Source organism: Marmota marmota, unplaced genomic scaffold, assembly GCF_001458135.2.
Source record: "Marmota marmota marmota unplaced genomic scaffold, marMar, whole genome shotgun sequence".
NCBI classification, from domain to species: domain Eukaryota; kingdom Metazoa; phylum Chordata; class Mammalia; order Rodentia; family Sciuridae; genus Marmota; species Marmota marmota.
In genome coordinates, this window is record NW_025999932.1 from 2,048,823 (window position 1) to 2,072,809 (window position 23,987).

Here is a 23,987-nt window from a genome sequence, read left to right on the forward strand (position 1 = left end):
AGGTATTTTGGTCACAGCAATGAAAATCTAACTAACAGAGAAAGTCATATTAGAAGTGGGGTCATTGCTGTGACTAAACTGACCATGTGGTTCAGAGGCCATAGAAACTGGTTTGTGGAAACAGATGGAAGAGTTTTGAGATACAGGATAGAGAAGCCTTTGAATGTTGTAATCAGAGCTTAAAGAGTCGGTCTGGTCACAGCTCAGAAGACCAGAATGCCAGTGGATGTGTAAACAGGAAAGACTGGGCTCAAGAAGTATCGGAGAGGAGAAAGGTCTGTATGGGAAACTGGGCGAGAGGACATTCATTTACATTTGGCCAAGAAGTTGTCTACATTTTTCCCATGTCCTGAGATTCTGGCTGAGGCTGAATTTAAAAGTGATGGACAGATTAATCTGGCAGAGGAAATGTGAAGACAGCACAGCATTTACATGGCAGAATGAATATCGTTAGCAGCTATTTTCCAAGTTTACTGTGATAATCAGGAGCAGAAAGTTGAGCAGAAAGATTTGAAAAATGTTGAGTTTGGCCAAAAAACTGTTAGTTCCAAAACTTTGTGTGAGGCTGAATTCAAAAGTGATGCGTTAATTACTCTGGTGAAGGAAATTTCGGGGCAGCACAGCATTCAGGCAGTGGCATGGATTTTGCTGGAAGTTTTTGGTCAGGTTCACTGTGAAAATCAAGAACAGGATTTTTAAAACTTGCAGTTGGCCAGAAAAATACATGTAAAACTGGGGTCAGGGAAGGGGTGCTTGTTTAAAAGTTTATAGCTACTAAAGAGATGCTAAGTACTTGGCACAGAGACAGTAGAAAAGATGACTTGAGGGCACCTCATGCATTTGCAAGACCACACCCATTGAAGGCCCAAGGATGTAGAGAGGAAAATTACTTTAAGGCAAGATCCTGGGGGCACCCTACTTGCACGGGGCAGCCTAGGACTCAGAGACTCAGGCCCTCAGAGACTGCGGCAGCCGTGATCCCAGAGCGCCCAGCTCCTATGCAAGGTGGCAGCAGACTTGGCTCCCACAAACTAGTTACTCTCTTCCTGGTGTCTGGCTAAGGTTACATTGGTTACAAAGCCCTGGAAAAGCTATTTGCCAAATACCAGAACAATTTCATGCAATAAAAATACATTTATGACATCAAAGTTGGTGAAACCATGCAGCAGTGGACCCCCGCACACATGGCCTGTGGGACTGCATGTTGGTACCACCTTCATTTTTGTAAATAAAAATATAGTATTTTTATTTTAGTATTTTTTTTACTTGTATACAGACATGATGCCTTTACTTCATTTGTTTTTTTGGTGCTGAGGATCGAGCCCAGTGCCCCACACATGCAAGGCAAGCACAACTCCAGCCTGGCACAACCTTTTGAAACCTGCTTGGCTGTTTCTCCTGGAGTTCAATGTATGCGACCCCACAATCCTTTCTAAAGGTATCCCTATCAGAAATGAAGAGACACGTGCACCAATGATGCACCAAATGATGCCCATAAGAGCTACATTCATGCTGTGCCAGGCTGAAGGCATGCTTTGGGGCACAAACCATGGTGAGGACAGCACTGCAGAAATCCCTGCTATGCTCAGAACAAGGTCAGGCTCACCAGCAGCACCTTGAGCAGAAGAACCCAGGCACACTTCCTGATTCAACTTACATTTAGTTTAAAACACAAACCCATCTATGAGGAGCCAACTCAGAAGACTGAGTTCTCTGAGGAGGAGCTCAGGCTGAGAATAGGGGCAGGTGGGATTTCCTGGGACTTCTCTGTCTTTGCCCAGGTGGGGCACTCTCAGGGTTGTGCTTCCTAGAGTCAGAGTTCATCCAGCTGACCACTGTGCTTCAAGAACTTGTATGTACGTACACATACACACACACACTACTTTAAAGTTGGCTTAAAATTACATCTCTATCCTTTAAAGTGTATTTGTAGACATTAAAGGAAATTAATCTTAAGACTAAAAGACACATTAGTGAAAAAGTGATAAAAATCCTATAAGAGCCAGGCACCATGGTACACACCTGTAATCCTAGTGACTCTGGAGGCTGAAACAGAAGGATCACAAGTTGAAGGTCAGTCTCAGCAACTTAGCAAGGCACTGTCTCCAAAAAGGGGGGCGGGGATGGGGATGTGGCTCAGTGGTAAAGCGTCCCTGGGTTCAATCCTCACCACTCCACCCCAAAAAAAAATCCCATAAGATGAAGGAGCTAAATATTTATTTTGTAATAGTTGGGTTGAAATTTGGATCCTAGGCCTGTGGTTGTGAGCAGGCCTGCTGATTGGCACCCCTGCTGCTCATGAGCTGCAAGTGCAGGCGACGTGACTGTTGGGTGCCCCCGACCCACCCTGGGTCGCAGGAGTCGGAAAAATGAAAACGCGGTCGGAGCAAGTGCAGCTTTGTTCCCGAACTTTCCCGAACATCATTCTGATGTTTAACTAGTCCGGTCCGGTGCAAACAGGGACACAACCCCTGCTCCCCATGGAGAGCCCCAAGTGGAGTGGCCACGGGAACAGCGTGACCAGGATCGCGGCTACAGTTCTGGCTTCTCTTTTCAACAGGTACCGCCAGGCAGATGTGCCCGAGAAAATGCAGGTGGCCCCAGCCTGGGCATCGGTCGGGGATCCGGGTTCTGTGGAGTGAGTTCCCATCCCGCTGCCTGGCGTTTTGTTCAAAGGCCCTGTGGCAAGGGGCTTGCTTCCCTGTGGGCTTCCCTCCGGTGTCCGGGTTCTGGGCTCCCTTGCTTTGTAACTATCTCGCTGGTTTGGGGGGCTTTGGAATCACTACGGCTCCTGCCAACGCTGGATGCTGGTCCACGGGAGGCCTGACGACAGGCCGGACTTGCACACAAGGAGTCTCTGCCCATGACTTCTGAGGGCACCTCTCCGTGGCCCACCTCCCCCAGACCTCCCCTGTCAGGCAGCAGGGCACAGGCCTCTCCTGGGCCGCTCTGCCTCCTCTGCACTCTGGCCCCTTGGAAGACCTGCCTCCTCTATTAGGTGGAGGCCAAGCGCTCTCCTCCTTGGATTCCCCTTCCAGTTTCCCTCTGATCCAGAAGTCTCCCTGTCCGAGTCGGCCCCTGTTGCTCTCCATGTAGACTGGCCTTTGGATTCCCCCCAGATTCCCTCCCCTCTTAGTCTATTCTGGCTACTATAGCAAAATTCCTTAGAGCAGGCACTTTATAAAGAAGAGAAAAATTATTTCTCACAGTCTTGGAGTCCAAGGCTGACGGATCCGGTGTGTCCTCACTTAGAAGGGCAGGAGGGACAAAGGGCTCCCTGACCCCTCTTCCAGGAGGTCACTAATCCCAGTCATGGGGGCTCCATCTCCTGATACCGTTGCTTTTGTGGTTTCAACACAGGAGCTTTGGGAGGACACAAACACTCAAACCACAGCAGCCTCCACTCTGAAAGCTCTTGATGTGGAAGTAAGATGGGGAGCCATCCTGTTCCCCAGGCCTTGGCCTCCAGGACCTGAGAAGGTGACGGCACCTAGAAACAGGCCTTCAGCTGACCCACTGTGAGTCCTTTCACAAAGGGAGATTAGGACTCAGACGTGAGAAGAGAGGACCACCACGGGGAGCCCAGGGCGGATATCGGAGCAAGGCAGACACAAGCCGCCATCGCCCAAACCGGGAGAGGCCAGGACAGATCCTCCATGGATTCAGAGGTGACTTCAGGCAGCGTGCATGCATGGCTGGGACAAGGGTGAGTCCTGGCTTGGTACCTACAAGACGGAAGATTCTGGCAAAGGGTGTTTTCTCCTTGAGCCTCGTCTCCCAGAAACAGAACAAGCAGCTCCTAGCACACGGGGTTTTGGGCGAACTGAATGACCTAGCAGGGCCCCCGCCACAGGAGTGGCTCCGCCTGCTCCATGCAGAGTGAGGAAAATAAGTGCCTTTCTTCTCATTTGTGAACCCTCCCAATTCCTCCACACATGCATGATGGACTGAAAATAACCAGGAGACTCTGTGGGGACAAGGGGACAAGGCTGGCGTCCCTCCTGACACTTCATTTCAGGGCCTTAGGTGCCGAGGTGCCGTGGGTGAGGCTGTCAGGGTGGAAGTTCATGTGGCAAGTGAGCGTGGCCTTCCAGCATGTTCTAGGCTGAGATGCAAACCTGGGAGGAAGCTGGCAGAAGGTCGGCCACACCCACGTGGCTGCCTTCTCCCCCCTGGGGGCGAACCCCAGAGAGGAAGGAGACCAGGATCGCAGCCAGTGCCTTGCGGTCTGTAGGGAGGGTGTCCACGCAGACCACTATCTGATTCCTCGTGGGGACCATGGGCCCAGTTTAAGACACCGGTGACCTAAGGACCTGCTCAGGGCTCGACTTGGTCATCCAACCAGCTAGAAACACAAGTCTTCTTTTCAATTGAACTAGAAAGAAGAGTAAGGCAATGTGGCCTGTAGGAGAATGGAACCAGGATTCTTAACTTGGCAAGGATGCTTGACCTGGGTGGAACCCTACTCTCCACCCAACCTCAAGAGTCTCGATGGTGTCAGGCCTGAAGGGTCAATGCAGTTACAGGGTGTGCTTATGTACTAGCTCTGTGCCAAAGCCAGGAGATCTGTGCTGCCACTGGTTGGTGACGTGAGTCAGCACTGCTGCTTTTAGCTCAGGACAGAGCCATGCCAGTCTCTCAGTTAGGGACCTCTGGCTTCCCTCTGTGAGCTGTGTTTCCAGGTCACTCATACTGTGGCTGCATCCCCAAGAAAGCTCCCCTGGGACCAGCCAGAGAATCCAGGGACACATACAGCGGGACATAAATGTCTCCACAACTTTGGCATTCCTAGCAGATGAGCACGTGCCTTCCAAGTCCGCACTGCACATTCCTGCTTCATGACTTTGTTTGCAGAGATGAGATTCATGACGCACTTTTCCATAAATAGAGGGCTCAGTAGCCTGTATTCCTGGAACATGTAGACACTTAACAAGTGCCATTGACTGGCTGATTGAACAGTCACCTTTTTTTTTGCAGATGGTAGAGACAAGACCTGGGGACAGCGTGATCATCCAGAAAAAACAGGACACAAGTGCTACTTTCCTAGGCATTCTTTTAATATTGTTTTTTCATTCACATGGTAGAAAATTCCAAAAATACAAAATGGTATTATTAAAGTTACTCTTTTTGTAAAGAGGGGTCGCTTCCTTCTGTCCACACAAACGCCAGCACGAGGGACCCACAGCATTGCACCTTGACATTGTCTCATAAGAATATAGCTGGGACCATTCAAGTTCAGATTCGCAGATCAACCTAATTCTTCTTTTACCATCTCAATACTCTTTATTGTGAAATATTTTAAAAATACTCAAAGGTATAGAGAATATAACAAATAATTGTATACTCATTACCCATTTTAGGCAAATCAATACTTTACCACATTTGCTTAAGAAATTTTTTTCCAATGAGAAAAGACCACCTACATTGCCCCACTTTCCTTCCTCTCTCTCAAAGTTTGTATTAATCAAAAGCACATTTTAATTTTTATATCTGCAACACAAATCTGTGTTAGAGTGTGTGTGTGTGTATGCGTATAAGCACGTCCATAAATAGTATGTCACGGAGGTGGGCAAACCTATTCTACAAAGAACCAGAGGTAAATATCTCAGGTTTTATGGCCGAATGGTCTCTGCCATGATGGTCTGACTCTGCCCCTGTGTGTGCAAGCAGCTGCAGGCAAAGTGTGAATGCTCTGTTCCAATAAAACTTTATAAAAACAGGCAGCAGGTTGAATTTGGTCCTCAGGCAATAATTGGCCAACGACCAATCTACTGTTTTTAAATGTTAAATTAATGGTGTCCCACTTTATTTCCTTCTCAAGTGGCTGCCCCACTGTAGTGTTTTGGGCACAGTCATGCTGATGGACATAGCTCTTGCCATTTCAGCTCTCTATGGACTAAGGTAAGCCCACGTGCCATCATCTCAGGTCTCTGTTAGGGGCACTGTGGACGTGCTGTGCTTCCCGAAATGCTCCTAACTTGGCTATTATTAGTTTCACCTTTTGTACCATCCTGCTTATAGTTCCTGGGGAGACCTCAACTTCAGCCCTGCTGATGCCCTGTTCTTGTGTCTTTTTTCTGACCCAGAAGACACTGGTCTTCTTTTTTTAATATTCTCTTTTTGAATTTGATCCCATAGCTATGTTCTTGGAGCAGAGAGGTTGTAGCAAAGCTTGAATTACCAGAGTTCTCATAATTTGGACTCCGCGTCCTGCGCACGCACGTGTGTGTGTGTGTGTGTGTGTGTGTGTGGTGTTCAGCCTGCTATAATACATCCTGTGCATCCCTAAAAGTAACCAAGCTGTGCAGTCTAACACATTAAACCCCACGGGGCACAACAGTCAGATATTTCATTGGCGACACGTTGGAAAAGCCTGATGAAAACATGACCACACTTCCACACGTTTTTAAGAAACACATCCATGAGTATCTGAATATTCCCCTCCCCTGCAAAGGTCCTGGTGACTTCAGTGAGGGTGGGCACAGGAGGGTGGGCCTGGAGCTGCTGTGGAGTGTGGAAGCAGAGACCCCCAGGTCACATGGGGAGTTGGGTCAGAAATAAAACCTGTCTTTCTTCTCTCCATCCAAGGTTCATGCTGGGGCCCTGATAACAAAAGACAGATTAAAACAAAAGCATACACATTCATTTAAGGTACATTCTATCTATTGAATAAGTTTTAGGTGACAGGGAAGCCTCCACAATGAACCAAGAAAGACCCCTCCTCCCCTGGTACGAGGAGTGGAAAGTCATGGGGAATAAATGGGACAGGATGGAGAAAAGGACGGGCTAAGGGTGGCTCGCTGGGAACTGAGGTCCCTGCTTAGGCACCACTCCTCCTCCTCCTCAGTCTTTGGAGACAGGCTGCTCCTTTCCTCCAGGTTGAGGGAGGGCATCTCTCACCTAAAGGTCTTACAACCTGGTGGTCAGAGAGACCTTCCGCACCTGCCTTCCTCAAATCCCTCCCGTTTGAAATATCCAGCATGCAAAGTACCATTTTCCAAGGGTGGCACGTCCAGACCCTTCAGGTGCTGCATCAGACGGGGTGGGACGGCTCACGGGGCAGCACAAGGACATCTGGAGTCCGAGCCTGAGAGAAGTTTGGCATTCCCATTGATCTCCGCTCCCCAGGTTTCCTCTTCTCCTTCTCCAGCAAGCACCCGTCCAGAGGCAGAGGTAAAATCTGCACGTTGACAAAACTGCCCCCTAGTATTTCGGAAGTGCTGAAACAGACTTACCTTCTCAGCACAAGCACCAGCGATGTCTGGCGGCCACTTCACTTCCTCCCTCCCCAGGCCAGTGGACAGGAGGGCGCCTCCTCTCCGAGGATCAGCCCTGGCTTTGCCTCTGCCGCACACCGTAGAAGACACTAGCGGTGTCTGCACGGGACCTGCAGGAACGCAGAGGCAGGCTCTCCCCGGGTTCCGGGCTTTCTCTCCAGAGCCCGGAGGAGGAGAGCCAGACGCTTCCAAACTCCAGACAGGCCTTGGGCTACACTTCCTTCCCAGTAAAACCCTGACTTTCCGCGCCCCAGGCAGGCGGGAGCTGCGGGTGAGCCAGGCACGCGCACGCCGCCCAGAGCTCACCTGGTGCGTGCACGGCTCGCCCTGGGCCACTTCAAACGCTCCAGTCGCTTCCGGAGGAGCGCGGCAGGTAAGGGCTCGGGCCGCGAGGGCAGTGTCGTCGGCAGGGGGCGCCCTGGCACAGCTGACCGTCGCCGCGCACGGAGCAGGTGCCCAGCGCAGCCGGTGTCCCGTGGCCGCCCGTGCATACGCGCACCCGTGCACACTCACACCTGTGGTCCTGTGCTTCCGCGTCCACCCTGACCCCAGGGTGCTCTGAGCGGACACGCAGCCGCAGCGGGTCCCTGCCGAGCTCCGGGCGCGCGATGCCGCAGGAGGAAGCGGGAAGATGCGGCCTCGGACCTCTGTCAGCTGCGAGCCTGAGGCCAAGAGCAGAACAGGCAAACCGTAATTCCACTGTTCTGCAGAGATCTTACAGCTGCCAAGAACTGAAGACAGCCCGGGTGCTACCTGGTCAAGAAATGCGCGGGGCTCCATCCGGAGCCCTCGGGGTTTTGCTCGTTTGCTTGCTTTTTAAGACAGGGCCTCCCTATGTTGTGAAGCTGGCTTTGAACTTGCAATCCTCCTGCCTTGGTCTCCCAAGCCGCTCGGATTACAGGCGAGCGCCACCGCGGCAGGCCCCTCGGTCTTTGGCCAGCTGCCTGGATTCTGGGCCACTCTTCCCGACTCTGGCAGGGTAGAAAATGACCTCGTCAGGGCCAGGCAGGCCGGACTCCAGGCTGCCCTCCAGAGGCGCAAGATCAGCTTGTCACTTCCCGTTGGGGGAATTTCTCTTACTTTAAGAGCCACCCTATGTCCTTTGTGAAAATTTATAAAAATATAAAAAATAAAGGCAAAATTAAAACAATCCACAATCCATTACCATTTTGCTACACGGGCATCATCTTTTCTCTACTCACTGACTTCTTTATTTTATTATATTTTTTGTATTTGTTCTAATTAGTTATACATGGTAGCAGAATGCACTTGGATACGTTGTACACAACTGTAGCACAACATTTCACTTCTCCGGATGTACCCGAGGTAGAGTTGCACCACATGTACCGAGAGTAATGATGTCCATCTCATTCCACCATCTTTCCAGCCCCTAGCCCCCTTCCCCAACCCACCCTCCCCTTTGCCCAATCAAAATTCCTCCATTCTCCCCATGCCCCTCCCCATATAGACCAGCATCCACTTATCAGAGAGAATATTTGGCCTTTGGTTTTTTGGGATAACAAAAACAGCATGGTTTTGTCTCCAAATCAATCCATTTAATTACAAATGCCATAATTTTATTCTCTCAATGCCGAGTAATATTCCATTGTGTTGGGCTGGGGTTGTGGCTCAGCGGTTGAGTGCTCACCTAGCACGTGTGAGGTTCTCGGTTCCTCAGCACCACATATAAACAAACAAACAAATAAAGGTCCATCAACAACTAATAAAAAATTTAAAAAAACTATTCCATTGTGTTATATATACACCACAGTTTCTTTATACATTCATCTACTTAAGGGCATCTAGGTTGCTTCCACAGTTTGGCTATCATGAATTGAGCTGCTTCTATGAACATTGATGTGGCTGTGTTCCAATAGAAGGCTGATTTTAAGTCCTTTGGGTATAGACTTAGGAGTGGGATAGCTGGGCCAAATGGTGGCTCCATTCCAAGTTTCTAAGGAATCTCCATACTGCTTTCCAGATTGGTTGCACCAATTTGCAGTCCTACTAGCAATGTATGAATGGGCCTTTCCCCCTACATCCTCGACAACACTTATTGTTGCTTGTGTTCTTTTTTTTAAATTTTTAATATTTATTTTTAGTTTTCGGCGGACACAACATCTTTGTTTGTATGTGGTGCTGAGGATCGAACCCTGGCCGCACGCATGCCAGGTGAGCGCGCTACCGCTTGAGCCACATCCCCAGCCCAATTGCTTGTGTTCTTGATAATTGCCATTCTGACTGGTGTGAAATGAAATATTAGAGTAGTTTTGATTTGCATTTCTCTAATTACTAGAGAATGTTGAACATTTTTTCATATATTTGTTGGTCGAAAATGTATCTTCTTGTGAGAAGTCTGTTCAGCTCCTTAGCCCATTTATTGTTTGGTTCTTTGTTTTTTCAGTGTTAGGTTTTTTGAGTTCTTTATATATCCTGGAGATTAGTGCTCAATCTGAGTTGCATATGGCAAAAAATTTGCTCCCAAAATGTACGCTCTCTCTTTACCTAACTGATTGTTTTTTTGCTGAGAAGAAGCTTTTTAGTTTGAATCCATCCCATTTATTGATCCTTGATTTTATTTCTTGTGCTCTAGGAGTCTTGTTAAGGAAGTTGGGTCCTAATCTGACATGATGAACATTTGGGCCTACTTTTTCTGTTAGGCACAGGGTCTCTGGTCTAATTCCTAGGTCGGTCCTTGGTGTGCTTTGAGTTGAGTTTTGTGCATGGTGAGAGAGAAGGGTTTAGTTTCAATTTGCTGCATATGGATTTTCAGTTTTCCCAACACTATTTGTTGAAGAGGCTATCTTTTCTCCAATGCATGTTTTGGCACCTTTATCGAGTATAAAATAATTGTATTTATGTGGGTTTTTCTCTGTGTCTTCTATTCTGTATCATTGGTCTATAAGTCTATTTTGGTGTCAATACCATGCTGTTTTGTTACTATAGCTTTGTAGTATAGATTAAGGTCTAGTATTATAATGTCTCTTGCTTCACTCTTCCTGCTAAGGATTGCTTTGGAAATGCTGGGTCTCCTATTTTTCCAAATGAATTTCATGATTGCTTTTTCTGTTTCTATAGGGAATGATATTGGGATTTTAATTGGAATTGCATTGAATCTGTATAGTGCTTTGGGTAGTATGGCCATTTTGACAATATTGATTCTGCCTATCCAAGAACATGGGAGATCTTTCCACCTTCTAAGGTCTTCTTCAATTTCTTGCTTTAGTGTTCTGTAGTTTTCATTGTAGAGGTCTTTCATCTCTCTTATCAGATTGTTTCCCAAGTTTTCTTTTGTTTTGTTTTTTTTTTGAGGCGATTGTGAATGGTTAGTTTCCTAATTTTTCTTTCAGAGGATTCATCCCTGATGTATAGAAATGCATTTGATTTATGGGTATTGATTTTATATCCTGCTACTTTGCTAAATTCATTTAATAATTCTAGAAGTTTTCTTTATTTTTAAAAGAGAGAGAGAGATAATATTTATTTTTTAGTTTTCGGTGGACACAACATCTTTATTTTATTTTTATGTGGTGCTGAGGATCGAACTCAGCGCCCCTTGCATGCACGTTACCGCTTGAGCCACATGCCCAGCCCTCTAGAAGTTTTCTGATGGAGTTTTTTGGATCCTCTATGTGTAGAATCATGTCATCAGCAAATAAGGATAGTTTGAGTTCTTCTTTTCCCATTCATATCCCTTTAATTCCTTTTGTCTAATTGCTCTGGCTAGAGTTTCAAGGACTGTTGAATAGAAGTGGTGAGAGAGGGCATCCCTGTCTTGTTCCTGTTTATAGAGGGAATGCTTCCAATTTTTCTCCATTTGGGATGATGTTGGCCTTGGGTTTAGCATAGATAGCTTTTACAATGTTGAGGTATGTTCCTACTTTCCCTAATTTTTCTAGTGTTTTGAACATGAAAGGGTGCTGAATTTTGTCAAATGCTTTCTCTTCATCAATTGATATAGTCATATGATTCTTATCTTTAAGTCTATTGATGTGATGGATTACATTTATTGATTTCTGTATGTTGAACCAAACTCGCATCTCTGGAATGAATCACACTTGATCATGGTGCACAAGTTTTTAATGTTTTTGTATGCAATTTGCCAGAATTTCATTGAGAATTTTTACATCAATGTTCATCAGAGATATTGGTCTGAAATTTTCTTTCCTTTTATGTCTCTGTCAGGTTTTGGTATCAGGGTGATACTAGCCTCGTAGAATGAATTTGGAAGGGTTCCCTCCTTTAACTCATTTAGTTCTTTAAGAGCAAAATTGAGACAATATTTTAAAGTCATTTCGTGTATAAGTATATTCTTTCTTCATCATGATATCTGATGTTTCTACCTGTTTTTTTTTTGTTTGTTTGTTTGTTTGTTTATAATTTTGATTCTTAATTTAGGTTGCTAGTTCAGTGGCCTTATCTTGGTTCATGAGGTAAGGATTTATTCATACTGATTTGAAAACACGGCGTTTGGTTGACCCAGGCTGTGTGCAAGGGTTGAGACAGGAGGTGGAGAAGAACACTGGGCCTCCTCATCAGAACTGTCTGGGCCAATAGACAACCCTGTGATCTGCAGAGCCCTATAATCAAATCCCCACTTTGTGCTTCTGGAAGGTGACTCTGGTGGCACTGCAGCGAATGGACTGGAGGAGGCAAGGCTGGGACAAGAAGGCTAGTGTGGAAAGGGTTTGTGGGGCGGGGAGATTGTAGCAGCCCAACACGCTGGGTCCCAAGGCACCAGCAGTGTCCCAGACAGGCCACACAAAGTGCCCAATCCTCACCAGCCCTGCTGTTGCTCTTCTTTACCAATTAGGAACCGAGGCACAGAGAGAGTCAGACACACACGGCAGCACTAGGGCCTCCGCATAGTGGTCAGCTTCAGAGTAAGTGTCTCCAGCTACAGTCAGCTCACGTGGACAAAGGCAGATGTGGGTGGCCGAGCCCCTTCTCTGTTGCCTGTCCATTAACTGACAGAGCACCTGCTCTGTGCGGGCACCCTGCCAGGAGCTAGGGCGAGGACGCTGGTCAGGGGACCCAGGGACACCCTCACAGAGAGCTTGGGTCCCTCATCATGGGCTTCGCACTGCCCATTCAGTTCTCATTGTGTTCTCGTTTCCTGTGTAAACTGGCTGCTTTAAGAATCAGGGATATCATATCAAATTTTATGTACTCTTAGGCAAGCCTGGGCTTCTCTGATTTGTTTTATCTTTATTTTTATTTGTTTATCTTTATGTCGCGCTGGGAATCGAACCCAGGGGCTCACATGTGCGAGGCAAGCGCTCTACCGCTGAGCTACAGCCCCAGTCCTGCTTCTCTGATTTTTAATATCTTGTAAAATTGAGAACATTTGGAGATTTTTCCTGTAAAGATTATTTCATATTTGATATACAGGGTCACATAAATATTTAGAGGTAATTAGACAAGTGTCTATATTAAATAAAGACACAAAATGTGTTGGATTCCATTTTCTGGATTAAAAAGGAAGAATAGTAGATAAATGATTACACTTGCTGCTTTTCAGCTTTTCATTTATGCTTACTCTTCGTAAGGCAATGAGATGAAGGACAGTCCAGCCCTGCACCATTCAAAATGCATGAGTCATTGTCACATAGACTCCACCCTGAAACCACAGGGTGACATCCTCACATCAAAATAGAGGGCTCCAGTAAGTGGGGGAGACGGAGTTGCTGGTGCAGTGGTGTCCTCAGAGTTTTTCTCAGCAAACACTTGAGGAGGGACGGGCACAGAATGTTCTGAGAACTCATTTAGCCAGGGCGCCCAGGCACTGGGTAAGGAATCCTGAAACGTGAATGGAGGGCAGTGCCCAGGCAGCCGGCAGCCACAACAGCTGCAGCTCATAAAAGGAAAGCAGCCTCAGGGGCCCAACAGGTGCACCTGGTACCTGTGGCCAAACAGCAGGCGCCAGGAGCCAGCCAGAGTCACGCGGATGGCCGGACCCCACTGCCGGCTGCGATGTGGCCCGGCCCAGCAGCCCGTGCCCTTGCCCATCCTAACCCTCAGGTTCTTGTGTTCAGAGTTTGAGTGCCTGGTGTGCAGGTGGTGTTTTGCTGAATACAGCCTGTTGGGAAACAACCGCAGGATGGGCTCAGGCCCGTGGGCCCACAGCCAGAGGGACCTGGCTCAGTCTCTGAGCATCTCCTGACTTCCAGCCCTACGCTGGTTGGAGGCCCCAGGGACATTTGGGTCTCCTGGAATCAGTGTCAGTTCAGAGCCAGATCCAGCAGTCCACAAAAGGTCTGATGACTACCCTTTCACTGTGCACAGTCACCCTGCTGAAAGGCCACAGGTCCCTGGGGACAGCTGCAGGAAAGATTAGCAGTCAACTTTCAGTAGTGTACAAGGCCCAGTAGCCCCAGCTCCTGTTCACTCAGGGGCTCTGGTTACGGGACTAATGGCAGAACTGACATTCTGTTTCATGATTCTGGTTGGACTTTTGGTCACTTGACCTAGAACCCCTCCATCTATCCAGAGGGAGTCTGAATTCAGGAAACTTCCTATCTGTTTCACTTCTAAGGACACCAAGACCAACTCCCAGTGCTCTGGTCTCTGTGGTCAGACTGTCCTGATCAGCTGGGCTTCTAATGTCCATCAGGGAGCCAATATCCACCCGCCTTCTGCAGTTGAGTGCCACACAGCCCACTGCTCCTGGGGTTTCAGTGACAGGTAAGGAGAAAATCGTAAAAGCCACCAGACAGTGGGACAGCGAAGTAAGGACCCCCAGCTTCTCATCGGAAAAAGTTTGGATAAGAAGACAGTGAAACAATGCCTTCAGCATGCTGAAAAGGAGGAAACCTGTCAACACAAGATTCTACACCCAGGAGAAATACCTGTTAAAATAGGAGAAAAATAAAGATGTATTTAGATCAATGAAAGCTGAAAGCATGCACCAGCTGCATGCCTATGCTGCAGGAAATGCTTCAGGTGGAAGGGAAATGAGGCCAGAGGGAGGAAGAGCACAGAAATAAGGAGCAGAGGGTGAGCAACGGCTTTCCTCAACACATGAGTCTCTCTCAAACAAAAGCCATGACACCTTCCTGTGTGTTTATAAGTTATATAGATGTAATAGATTTAGCAATGGTAGCATAGAGATCAAGACCGCAATAAATGAAAACATGTGATTGCAAATTATGTTGCATTTTACAAAAAGTGGCAAAATAAGAGTTCTAAGCAGCCCATGGGAAAGTCAGAACCTGTGCTGCCAACTTTACAGCAAACATGGGGAAAATTATATAAAGAAGTTTGTGGGAAAATTCAAAATAGAAATAAAAAGACAATTCTAAAAAAAAATATTCAATTATCCTCCCATCCCCCCCAAAAAGGAACATAGGAATGCAAAAAATCATGAGCAGGGGCAGGAAACAAATAGCAAGAGAGTAGACCAACATTCAATCATGCCAACAATCACATTAAGTGGAAATGGGCTAAGCACTCCAGAGCTGTTGGATTGGATCTTTTTAAAGCAAGGCCTACGTCCACACTGTCTATAATATGTGCCTTGTAAGGATAGGAAAAATGAGTAGGTTTAAATAAGAAGACAGGAAAATATACATCATGGAAATGGTGTTAGAACTCTGGAGCGGCTACATCCAGATAAATAGAACGTAAGACAATGAGGAATTTCTGGTACAGAGACATTTCACAATGGCAGAAGAATCAATTCATCAAGAAGACATAGCAGTCATAAATGTGTGTGCTCCATGAGTTTCCTAATACATGAAACATACGGCAGCTGAATTAAAAGAACAGACAAACTTGCAATCTTAGTTGGAGCTTTTAACATTTCTCTCTCGATAATTGGTGGATCAGCTGGATAAACTAGGAGAGAGAGTGTGGAAGACCTGACGGCACCATTAGCTACCTTGATCAAGCTGACGTTTCACAGCGCTACATCCAACAACTGGGGAACACACTTTTTAAAGCACACAATGAAAGTTTTCCAAGACAGCCCACATGGGGCATGTGAGGTAAGTCTCAAAACTTCTAAGATTTGGGTGCTTACAGAGCATTTTCTCTGACTGCAGAAAACTGAATTAGAAATAATTAATAATGTGAGTAGGTAATGTCCACATAATTGGAAGTTAAACTGGACTGTGCGGGTTCATGCCTCTTATGGACTTTGTGTCATTTTTACTTCTAGTCTGAGCAAATCCTTTGGATTTAATTCTTGATCATCCCGAGGTAGGCCTAAGGAAAAGCAGACCTGTGCTGTAATCATCTCTCCACTACCCACACTGGCCTTCTTGGCACCTGGCTGGGGGCCCTCAGCTCTTGGTCCAACCCCGACCCAGATAACCAGAGTCTCACCTCTGCATGGACTCCACTGCCCAGGGCTGCCTAGACCAGGTATGCAGCATTGTCCAGAACACAGAGACCCAGTAGCTGCCCTGGCTCTCGAAACTCCGTGGAGATTGTATTCTCTCTTCGTCTGGACAGACACAAACCCCTTCAAAGACAGAGCCTCAGGGGACCTATTTGGCCCCAGTATGCACGCTTGTCTTCTTCGTGAGAAATGTGGACTGCTTGCAGGCCTTTGGTATCCAGGGGGGTTTTCATGATGAGCGCGAGAGGTTCCTGCCTCCAGGAACCCCAAGTAAGCATCACAAATTTGTCTAAAAGCACAGATAACCTTAGCTGGTACTGTGGAAAGGTTCGACTGCCCCGCTGGAGTGTTGTGTGTTATGAGATCAAAGAAGCGATGATGAGTTGCTACGGCTCCAAAGACACCCCAGCGTTACCTGTGGGGGAAGAGCTGCTTGTGTGGGCTGCATTCTGTCCCCCTCAAATTCATAGGTTGAGGTCCTGACCCCCAGCACATCACGTGACTATGTAGAAACAGGGTCAGTGTAGACACAGCCAGTTGAGATGAGGTCATCCTGGAGCAGGGTAGGCCTATGTGACTGATGTCCTTATGCAGAGAGGGTGTTTGGACACAGCATAGGAGGACACTGCGTGAAGGTGGGGGCAGACTGGGTGGCACAGTACAAGATAAGGAGCACCAGGGGTTGACTTGACACTGGAAGCTGGAGTAGGCTCTCCCCAGAGCTTCAGAAGGAACCAACTCTGCCAACGCCGGGTCTGAGTCGTGAGGCCCCCAGATGGTGGGACGACAGGTTTCTGCTGTTCCTCATGAGCCTGCCGGTGGTACTTTTTCTGGCAGCCCCGGCCTGCGAACACACTGCTTATGACGAGGACTGTCCATGCTGGTTGTGTGTGTTGACCGCTGAGCTCGCTTTCAGGTCGATCACCAGGTAACCCTCCACAGCCCCCGGGGAGGCGCTGACGCCATCCTGCCTCTACAGAGGAGTAGACTCAGTCTCCCAGGGACAAGGAACTGGCCCCAAGTCATGCAGCCAGCCAGCGGTGGGCCAGGACTCGAGTCCTAGAAGCCCAAGAAGACCCCTTCTCCTGCATGATCCCACCACAAACCAGACTGTCGGGGAGGCAGGCTTTCCAGACGTTCTTTAAATTTTTATTTTGAAGCAATTTTGAGGCTACAGAAAAGTTGCAAAAATACTAAAAATAACTCCTGCTGAGCACCCACTGCAAGATTCCACCAGTTCCATGTTGGTTGCAAGGAAGGACCTAGCCTAGGACCAAGTTTGCACCCAGCCACCCCTCGTGGCCTCAGTCTGGAGCGGGTCTCACTCTTGATTTCAGTGCCCCACATTGCTGAAGACCACAGGCTGGTCGTTTTGCAGAAAGCCCCATGGCCATGGCGTAGCCTGTCCCACCCTTTCTCATGATCAGACCCAGGCCAGGCATCTCAGTGGCCGGTCATGGAAGTGACATATCCTGGAGGCCCTCTGTCAGGGGCACCTGATGTCACCTGTTCCATGGCTGTCACCATCAGCTCTGGTATTTGATCAACACCCTGTATTTGCTCACTTAGGTCATTCTTTAATTCACAGATCATTTTAATTGTGTTCATTCTGAACTCCTGCTCTGACATTTCATCCAATGCACTGTCCGTGGGTTCTATTATTGTAGTATCCTGGTTTGTTTGGGGCACAGATATTATGATTGTTATGTCTTACTGATGTATGGTTCCCTTAAGCACTATGAAATGTCCTCCTTTGTCCCTTTTCACTAGCTTTGGTTTGAAACCCACTTTATCTGATATNATGTGGTGCTGAGGATCGAACCCAGGGCCTTGCACATGCTAGGCGAGCGCTCTACCTCTGAGCCACAACCCCAGCCCCAATGATGATGTCTTAATTCCATTTTCTCCGCTACTTTAAGAAAGTTTCCTCTTTACTCATTTAGACAGTTGTATTTGTTTGTGTCATTCAAACTAATTTTTTAAAGATTAAAATGTATTGAACAACACGGGGCTGGGGTTGTGGCTCAGCAGTAGAGCGCTCACCTAGCACGTGCAGGGTGCTGGGTTCAATCCTCAGCACCACATAAAATAAATAAATAAAATAAAGACATTGTGTCCAACTACAACTAATATATATAGATATAGACATAAATAAATGTATTCAGCAACAAATTTGAAAAATTTAACTGCATATTTAAAATGTTCTAGCTTGACTATAATCAACTAATTTCCCTACAAAATTTTACCTGAGAAAGTCTGACCTGAATATTGTTGATTTAATTCATTTCTGTTGCCCTCATTATCGTCATTGCCATTCTATCCATTATTGATAATAAATCAAAGTCATTGTTGACATAGAGAGAAATGTGGGCAGAATATTGCTACAAAAAAAAATGAACCTTTGAAAGTAGCATTGAAAAGGAAGAAGGGTCTTATGCCATTTTCTTGTGAAATAGAATATATAAGGCCACAACATTTACTGAATGTGATTTATTTTTAACTGAATTGCAATTAGTATCTGTAAATAGAAAAAAAAAGCCATTAGACTCATCTCCAACTTATATAGAAAAATTATTCTTGAGGACTGCCTCTGCTGACCCATGGGAGCCCAGGCCCATGTTAGGTCCAAGACAGCCTTGCCAACCAGCAGCCTCACTCTGGAGCCCGGGCTCAGGCCTACAACCACCCCCACCACCTGTGCAGGACCACAGGCCCAGGTTAGGCCCAGGCCTGAACCCATGACCAGCAGACCTATGTGGGAGCCTAGGACTGGGCCGGCCCAGTATCACCCCGCAAGCTTACCTGGGAGCCCAGGCCTAGCCCACTTCCATCTTGGGACACCGTAGCCACCGCCATAGCCCTCCCCAAGCCTCCACTTTGCAACAACACCCAAGGCCTAGAAGCAGCTGCATCTTGGAACAGGCAGCCCAAGCCATTGTAAGACCCACCCTTTCAGCCCCATCCCTGAAAGTGGCTGCATCCATCTTGGGGCACCCCCACTGCTATCTTTTTTAAAAAATATTTATTTTTTGGTTGTCGATGGACACAATACCTTTATTGATTTTTATTTGGTGCTGAGGATCGAACCCAGTGGCTCGGACATGCTGGGTGAGTATTCTACCCGTGAGCCACAACCCCACCCCCTCCACTGCTATCTTGAGTTACCTCCACTATTGCTACCAGCAACTTTGGTTGCTATAGCATCCATCACGGGACACTGACTGGGTACTAGAAGCCTAGCACCAAGGTGAGGTACAGGTAATCTGCATGGACAATACAAGATTATAGGTCAGAAACTGTAATACCTCAGATCCACACTGAAAGAAAGGGAGTCACATAGAAAGCATGAAAAAACAAGGGAGAAAAATGCCCCAAACAAACCAGGATACTACAATAATAGAACCCACGGACAGTGCATTGGATGAAATGTCAGAGCAGGAGTTCAGAATGAACACAATTAAAATGATCTGTGAATTAAAGAATGACCTAAGTGAGCAAATACAGGCAAAAATTGGTCACTCCAAGAAAGCGATAAGAGAGCAAATACAGGTAGCAAAAGATTACTTCAAGAAAGAGAGTCTGGGGGAAAAAAAGTCCAGAAATCCTTGAAATGAAGGAAACAATTAGCCAAATTAAAAACGCAATAGAAAGCATCACCAACAGACTGGATCTCTTGGGAGACAGAACATCAGATAATGAAGACAAAGTTTACAATCTTGAAAATAAAGTTGACCACACAGTGAAGATTGTAAGGAACCATGAGCAGAACATCCTAGAATTATGGGGCAGTATTAAAAGATCAAATCTAAGACTTATTGGGAAAGAGAAAGGCACAGAGTTTCAAACCAAAGGAATGAGGAATGCACAATCTCTTCAATGAGATAATATCAGAAAAGTTCCCACACACGAAGAATGAATTGGAAAACCAAATTCAAGAGGCCTATGGGACCCCAAATGTACAAAATTACAACAGATCTACACCAAGGCACATTGTAAGGAAAATGCCTAGCATACGAAATAAGGATAGAATCTTAAGGCCATAAGAGAGAGGAATCAGATCTCACACACAGGCAGAGACCAATTCGTATCTCAGCAGATTTCTCAACCCAGATGCTCAAACTCAGGAGATCCTGGAACAACATATACCAAGCTCTGAAAGAAAAGGGAGGCCAACCAAGAAACTAATATCCAGCAAAATTAAGCTTCAGATTTGATGATGAAATAAAAACCTTTCATGAAAAACAAAAGTTAAAAGAATTCACAGTGAGAACGCCTGCACTACAGGGCATAGCAGCACAATGTTCCAGGAGGAGGAAATGAAAAGCAACAAGAAAATCAGCAACCGGAGGAACTACACAGAAGGAAAAGCCACTAAAGGAGAAACCAAGTCAAGTTAAAAACCAAAAATAAACCAAAATGTCCAGGAATACACATCGTATTTCAATAATAACTCTGAATGTGAATGGCCTAAACTCATCAATTAAAAGACATAGACTGACAGAGTGTATTTTTTAAAAAGACCCAACAATATGTTGCCTCAGGAGACTCATCTCACAGGAAATGACATCCACAGACTGAAGATGAAAGGGTGGGAAAATACATGTCACTCACATGGGCCACTTAAACAACAGGGGTCTCCTTCCTCATATCAGATAAAGTGGGTTTCAAACCAAAGCTAGTGAAAAGGGACAAAGGAGGACATTTCATAGTGCTTAAGGGAACCATACATCAGTAAGACATAACAATCATAATATCTGTGCCCCAAACAATGGGTCATGTATGTATATCAAACGAACCATTCTCAACTACAAGAACCAAAGAGACCACAACACAATAATACTGGGTGACTTTAACACACCTCTCTCACCATTGGATAGATCTTCCAAACAAAAATTAAACAAAGAAACTAGAGAACGCAATAATACAATCAATAAGTTAGACATACATAGAATATTCCACCCAACAACAAGTGAATACACGTTCTTCTCAGCAGCACATGGATCCTTCTCCAAAATAGACCATATGTTATGCCACAAAGCAAGTCTTAGAAAACACAAAAAAATAGAGATACTACCCTGCATTCTACATCACCCTAATGGAATGAAATTAGAAATCAATGATGGAATAAAACACTGAAGCTACTCCAACACCTGGAGACTAAATAAATGCTATTGAAGTATGCATTAATAACAGAAGACATCAGGGAGATCAAACATTCTTAGAGGTCAATGAGAACTCTGATACAGCTTATGGAAATCTCTGGGACACTATGAAGGCAGTGCTAAGAGGAAAGTTCATTGCATTAAGCTCATTCATTAAAAGAAGGAAAAGTCACAAAAAAACAACCTCACATTACATCTCAAAGCCCTAGAAAGAGGAACAAACCAATACCCAAAGTAGTAGAAGACAGGAAATAATTAAAATCAGGGCAGAAATCAATAAAATTGAAACAAAACAAACAATTCAAAACATCAACAAACCAAAAAGCTGGTTCTTTAAAAAAAATGAATAAAATTGACAAACACTTAGCCACCCTAACGAAAAGGATGGAAAAAACTCAAATTACTAAACTTTGTGATGAAAAATGAAATATCACAACAGACACTATTGAACTACAGAGGACAATTATTTTGAAAACTATTTTGAAAATGTATACTCCAGTAAAATAGAAAACCTCAAAGACACTGTCAAATTTCTGGAGGCATACGATCAAGAGGACATACACAATGTAAACAGATCAATTTCAAGCAAGGAAACAGAAGATGCCATCAAAAGCCTACCAACCAAGAAAAGCCCAGGACTAGATGGATTCACAGGTGAGTTCTACAAGATCTACAAAGAAGAATTAATACCAGTACTCCTCAAATGTTTCCATGAAATAGAAAAGGAAGGAACCCTTCCAAACTCATTCTACAAAGCTAGTATCATCCTGATACCAAAACCAGGCAGAGACATATCAAGGAAAGAAAATTTCTGACCAATATCTCTGATGAACATAGATGCAAAAATTCTCAATAAAATTTTGGCAAATTCCATACAAAAACACACTTAAAACATTGTGCACTATGATCAAGTGGGGTTCATTCCAGAGATGCAAAGTTGGTTCAACATATGTAAATCAATGAATATAATCCATCACATCAATAGACTTAAAGATAAGAGTCATATGGTTATATCAATGGATGCAGAGAAAGCACTTGACAAAATACCGCACTCTTTCATGTTCAAAACACTAGAAAAACTAGGGATAGTAGGAACATACCCCCAAATTGTAAAAGCTATCTATGCTAAACCCAAGGCCAACATCATCCTAAATGGAGAAAAATTGGAAGCATTCCTTCTAAATACAGTAACAAAACAGGGATGCCCTCTCTCACCATGTCTATTCAACATAGTCCAACTCTAGCCAGAGCAATTGGACAAAAGAAATTAAAAGAATACAAATGGGAAAAGAAGAACTCAAACTATCCTTATTTGCTGATGACGTGATTCTACACTTAGAGGATCCAAAAAACTCCATCAGAAAACTTCTAGAGTTAATAAATGTATTCAGCAAAGTAGCAGGATATAAAATCAATACCCATAAATCAAATGCATTTCTATACATTACAATACTCTGAAAGAGAAATTAGGAAAACTAACCCTTGCACAATCACCCAAAAAAAAAAAAAAAAAAAAAAAACCTTTGGAATCAATCTAACAAGAGAGGTGAAAGACTTCTACAATGAAAACTACAGAACACTAAAGCAAGAAATCGAAGAAAACCTTAGAAAATGGAAAGATCTTTCATGTTCTTGGATACGCAGAATCAATATTGTCAAAATGCCATACTATCCAAAGAGCTATATGGATTCAGTTCAATTCCAATTAAAATCCCAACATCATTCCTTATAGATATCAAAAAAGCAGGGCTGGGCCTAGGGCTCAGTGGTAGAGCACTTGCCTTGCACGTGTGAGGCACTGAGTTCGATCCTCAGCACCACATGAAAATAAACAAACAAAATAAAAGTATTGTGTCCATCTACAACTAAATATGTGTGTGTGTGTGTGTATGTATACATACAGAGAGAGAGAGAGAGAGAGAGAGAGAGAGAGAGAGAGAGAGAAAGCAGTCATGAAATTCATTTGGAAAAATAAGAGACACAGAATTGCCAAAACAATCCTTAGCAGGAAGAGTGAAGCAAGAGACATTATAATACTAGACCTTAATCTATACTACAAAGCTATAGTAACAAAAACAGCTTGGGATTGGCACCAAAATAGACATGTAGACCAATGATACAGAATAGAAGACACAGAGACAATCCACATAAATACAATTATCTTATACTCGATAAAGGTGCCAAAACATGCATTGGAGAAAAGATAGCCTCTTCAACAAATAGTGTTGGGAAAACTGAAAATCCATATGCAGCAAAATGAAACTAAACCCTTCTCTCTCACCATGCACAAAACTCAACTCAAAGCACATCAAGGACCGACCTAGGAATTAGACCAGAGACCCTGTGCCTAATAGAAAAAGTAGGCCCAAATGTTCATCATGTCAGATTAGGACCCAACTTCCTTAACAAGACTCCTAAAGCACAAGAAATAAAATCAAGGATCGGGGGCTGGGGATGTGGCTCAAGTGGTAGCGCGCTCGCCTGGCATGCGTGCGGCCTGGGTTCGATCCTCAGCACCACATACAAACAAAGATGTTGTGTCCGCCGAAAACTAAAAAATAAAAAAAATAAATAAAAAATAAAATCAAGGATCAATAAATGGGATGGATTCAAACTAAAAAGCTTCTTCTCAGCAAAAAAACAATCAGTGAGGTAAAGAGAGAGCGTACATTTTGGGAGCAAATTTTTGCCACACGCATGTCAGATTGAGCACTAATCTCCAGGATATATAAAGAACTCAAAAACCCAACACTGAAAAAACAAAGAATTCAATCAATAAATGGGCTAAGGAGCTGAACAGACTTCTCACAAGAAGATACACATTCGACCAACAAATATATGAAAAAATGTTCAACATCTCTAGCAATTAGAGAAATGCAAATCAAAACTACTCTAAGATTTCATCTCACACCAGTCAGAATGGCAATTATCAAGAACACAAGCAATAATTAGTGTTGTCGAGGATGTGGGGGGAAAGGCACACTCATACATTGCTGGTGGGACTGCAAATTGGTGCAACCAATCTGGAAAGCAGTATGGAGATTCCTTAGAAACTTGGAATGGAGCCGCCATTTGGCCCAGCTATCCCACTCCTCAGTCTACACCCAAAGGACTTGAAATCAGCTTACTACTGGAACACAGCCACATCGATGTTCATAGCAGCTCAATTCATGATAGCCAAACTGTGGAAGCAACCTAGATGCCCTT

General features: G+C 45.1%; 1 long non-coding RNA gene across 3 annotated transcripts; it reads right to left on the reverse strand.

Annotated features, from left to right (window-relative positions):
• Window positions 1–5,036: 5,036 nt before the first annotated feature.
• LOC125616019 lies at window positions 5,037–8,447 on the reverse strand. Of its 3 annotated transcripts, XR_007346617.1 has the most exons (4): window positions 8,031–8,447; window positions 7,584–7,939; window positions 6,992–7,180; window positions 5,037–6,603 (listed from the first exon to the last, which is right to left on the reverse strand). It is a non-coding gene; the product is annotated as an uncharacterized LOC125616019 (long non-coding RNA). The 3 variants fall into 3 exon arrangements; XR_007346616.1 differs by having other exon boundaries at window positions 7,584–8,425; XR_007346614.1 differs by lacking the exons at window positions 7,584–7,939; window positions 8,031–8,447 and having other exon boundaries at window positions 6,992–7,575.
• Window positions 8,448–23,987: the final 15,540 nt, after the last annotated feature.